Below are 4,700 nucleotides of genomic sequence, written 5' to 3' on the forward strand. Positions count from 1 at the left end.
AACCCGCTATTAATGCACTTAGAATGCAGTTGCAAAAATTTTATTAAAACACATTGCAAAAATTTTATTGAAACTCAATAGCAAAACTTCTAGTGAAGCTCTATTGTAAAAATTCGATTGAAGCACTATATTGCCAAAAAATTTATTGAAACTGGATTGCGAAAATTCAGTTGAAACGCTGCTGTCAAAAATTCTATTGAAACGCTGCTGTCAAAAATTCTATTGAAACTCAATTGTGAAAATTATATTGAAACTCAATTGCAAACATTATATTGAAACTCAATTGCAAACAATCTATTGACACTCAATTGCAAACATTCTATTGAAACTCAATTGCAAACATTCTATTGAAACTCAATTGCAGATAATTTATTGACACTCAATTGCAGACATTCTATTGAAACTCAGTTGCAAAGATTCTATTGAAACTCAATTGCAAAGATTCTATTGAAACTCAATTGCCAAGATTCTATTGAAACACTATTGCAAAGATTCTATTGAAACACTATTGCCAAAAATTCAATTAAGAATCGGTGGCCAATACCCTGGGACGGTTCAATACAAACACGTTAGAAAAAGTCAATTGAGTTTCAATTGAGACTCTATGCGGTATATTGCCGCGCGCCAAGTAGGCAGCGCGGCCGTAGCCTAACGGTTATCGCGCTTGCCTCCCACGCGAAGGGCCAGGGTTTGATTCCTGGCCGCGGCTACGCATTTTGTTGACACTGTAATGTGATGTTCTGGTGAATTCGAGAACCGTCTAGCTGATTCGAGTTTAGAATGCTCTACGCGTCGAACCTTCTACGTCGAATGCTCCAGAAGCCAACGCGTGTACGAAAGCTGCTCCGCGTGGCAAGCCGGAGTCAGTTTCGCCCCAGCGTTCGACTCTGCTGTTACGCCGACTTCGACGCCCGCGACGCTCTCTTATTATCTTTTGTACCCTTTTATTTTCGGCACAAGTTCGCCACATTAAACGTTTATTTATTCCTGTTTATTTCTTGTTTATTGGTCACCACCCGTGACATTTTGGTGGAGGTGCGGGGTACCCGCATGCCCGTGCATGCATGCGGGTACCCCGCATGCACGGGCATGCACGATGCACAGGGCGTGCGGACGACGCACGCCCTGTGCATCGATCGCCTTACAGAGTCTCCGTTAAAGAAAGGGAGGTGATCTAGGAGCAAGTTCAAGAGATGCTGAACGACGACATAATCCAACCTTCAAGCAGTCCGTGGGCCTCCCCAGTCGTACTGGTTAAGAAGAAGGACGGAACGCTTAGGTTCTGCGTGGACTACCGGCAGCTGAACGCGGTGACGAAGAAAGACGTCTATCCACTCCCCCGCATCGACGACACGTTAGACCGGCTGCGCCACTCCCGATACTTTTCATCGATGGACCTGAAGAGCGGCTACTGACAGATCGAAGTCGACGAACGGGACCGAGAGAAGACAGCTTTCGTCACGCCGGATGGGCTGTACGAGTTCAAGGTGATGCCCCTCGTGACTGTGCACGGCGCCAGCAACTTTCCAGCGTGTCATGGACACCGTACTGGCAGGACTGAAGTGGCAGAGCTGTCTCGTCTACTTCGACGACGTCGTTGTGTTGTCCAGTGACTTCGACGAGCACCTGCGACGACTACGAGCTGTTCTCCAAGCCATACGGACCGCCGGACTCACCCTGAAGCCGTCAAAGTGTCGGTTCGCCTATGACGAGCTGAAGTTCCTAGGTCACGTGGTCAGTAACGAAGGCGTTCGCCCCGACCCAGAGAAGACTCACGCCGTCGCAGCATTTCCAGCGCCGGCAGACAAGAAGGCCGTGCGAAGTTTCCTTGGGCTATGTGCCTACTATCGGCGCTTCGTTCGAGATTTCGCGAGGATTTCCGCACCGCTCACAAGCCTCACGAAGGACGCCGAGAAGTTCGAATGGGCCGAGGAGCAGCAGCAGGCATTCGACGAGCTGAAGCGACGACTGCAGGCGCCTCCTGTTCTTGGACATTTCGACCAGGATGCGGAAACCGAGATTCACACGGACACAAGTAACGCAGGACTTGGCGCGGTACTGGTTCAAGTACAAGAAGGCACCGAGCGAGTCATCGCCTACGCAAGTCGGACATTGTCCAAGGCGGAGCGAAATTACTCCACAACTGAAAAAAATGCCTTGCGGTCGTCTGGGCGATCACGAAGTTTCGTCCGTACTTATACGGAAGCCCGTTCCGCATAGTCACGGACCATCATTCGCTCTGCTGGCTTGCGAACATCAAGGACCCGCCAGGACGCCTTGCGCGTTGGAGTCTCCGACTACACGAGTTCAACATGACCGTAGTCTCCAAGTCAGGCCGCAAGCACAGCGACGCCGACTGCCTGTCCGGAGCTCCCGTCGAAACACCTTCCGACAGCAGCGACGACGATGACGACGAGTGTTTCCTGGGCGCAGTGAACAGCGACGACATGGCCCGACGCCAACGAGACGATCCTGAGCTGCGCGCACTAATAGAGCACCTGGAAGGGCGTGGAAGTGCCATACCACGTGTTTTTTCACGAGCCCTACCGACCTTCGCCATTAGACAAGGTGTACTCTACAAAGAGAACTTCGGGAACAACAACTCGACGTGGCTGCTGGTAATCCCGATCGACCTTCGGGAGGAGATCTTCCAAGCCTGCCACGACGACCCGACGTCCGGACACCTTGGTTACAGCCGGACACTGGCCCGTATTCGTGAAACGTATTACTGGCCCAAGCTCCCCAAAACCGTTCACCTATACACACGATCATGTCATGAATGCCAGCGACCAAAGAAGCCTCCAACGAAGCCGGCCGGACTCTTGCAGTCCATTCCTCCGCCAACGGCACCCTTCCAACAGATCGGAATGGATCTACTTGGCCCTTTTCCGCCGTCGACGTCGGGAAATCGCTGGATCATCGTCGCCACAGATTATCTTACGCGGTACGCCGAAACGAAAGCCCTTCCTTCCGGAACTGCTGTGGAAGTTGCCAAGTTTTTCATTGAATCCATCATCCTCCGGCACGGCGCTCCTGAAGTCCTTATCTCAGACCGTGGATCCTCGTTCATGGCCCAGCTGACACAAGAAGTCCTCCGTCTCAGCCACACCAGCCATCGTCGCACTACGGCGTACCACCCTCAGACCAACGGGCTGACGGAAAGACTCAACAAGACCATCGCCGACATGATTTCCATGTACGTCGACGTGGAGCACATGACATGGGACGAGATGTTGCCGTATGTCACCTTTGCCTACAATACGGCCGTGCAAGAAACCACCGGGGTTACACCCTTTCAACTGGTTCATGGTCGCAAAGTGACGACAATGCTGGACGCAATGTTACCCCACGAACCGGCTGTCAACGGAAGCGACGACGCCCAGGTGGTTGCCCAACGGGCAGAAGAAGTCCGCCAGCTCGCCAGACTCCGGATTGAAGCCCAACAACGTATCGACACTGGCCGCTACAACCTTCGTCGCCGGGACGTCCACTTCCAGCCCGGAGACAGGGTGTGGGTATGGACACCCATCCGCCGCCGTGGTCTCAGCGAGAAACTCCTGAAACGCTACTTTGGACCCTACAAAGTGCTTCGTCGACTCGGTGATCTGAACTACGAGGTGATGCCCGACGGAACAAGAACATCATCACGCCGCCCACCACGACCTGAAGTCGTCCACGTCGTGCGCCTGAAGCCGTACTACGCTCGATAGGACTGTGGATCTTATGTGTTTCAAATAACTCTTTAGTTTGCCGTTCTTTTTATGTGCTTTGTTCTGTTTTGTGTTGCATCGGGGCGATGCACTTTTTAAGGGGGGAGTAATGCCGCGCGCCAAGTAGGCAGCGCGGCCGTAGCCTAACGGTTATCGCGCTTGCCTCCCACGCGAAGGGCCAGGGTTTGATTCCTGGCCGCGGCTACGCATTTTGTTGACACTGTAATGTGATGTTCTGGTGAATTCGAGAACCGTCTAGCTGATTCGAGTTTAGAATGTTCTACGCGTCGAACCTTCTACGTCGAATGCTCTAGAAGCCAACGCGTGTACAAAAGCTGCTCCGCGTGGCAAGCCGGAGTCAGTTTCGCCCCAGCGTTCGACTCTGCTGTTACGCCGACTTCGACGCCCGCGACGCTCTCTTATTATCTTTTGTACCCTTTTATTTTTGGCACAAGTTCGCCACATTAAACGTGTATTTATTCCTGTTTATTTCTTGTTTATTGGTCACCACCCGTGACAATATTGACTACACCCTATTAACTTTCAATTGAAACTAGTTTGATTTTTTTGTAAGGGCTATGAGCCACTCTCGACTGTCGTCAGGCGGGTGGCTTCGAGCCCAGAATTCCGTCATCAAGATCTGCGAAGGCAAGACTGAAAGAAACAGTCCTTTTTTATCCTCGCAATTTCACCACGACAAATAAGCTTCTGAATCAGTGGCTTGTGCGAGTGCACCTGAGCGACCAGTACGCCTTTAAAATGTCATGAACATTCCAACCCATAATCGGTTTGACGACCCCTTACAATTGAAGCGTATATTTAATTAGTATTATATTTAGCGCAGTTATAAAGCAGAGCATTATGTAAGAATATAAACAAAGTTCTCCATGACTCAGGATTCCGAACTAGTTAAAAAAACGAAAACCATCTATTTTAATTCTTTATTTTGTCTCCCAAAACTTCAGTCGACCCAGGCCGTATGGGGCTCGT

The sequence above is a fragment of the Ixodes scapularis genome, unplaced genomic scaffold, assembly GCF_016920785.2.
Source record: "Ixodes scapularis isolate PalLabHiFi unplaced genomic scaffold, ASM1692078v2 PGA_scaffold1__304_contigs__length_218370807, whole genome shotgun sequence".
Taxonomy (NCBI): Eukaryota; Metazoa; Arthropoda; class Arachnida; order Ixodida; family Ixodidae; genus Ixodes; species Ixodes scapularis.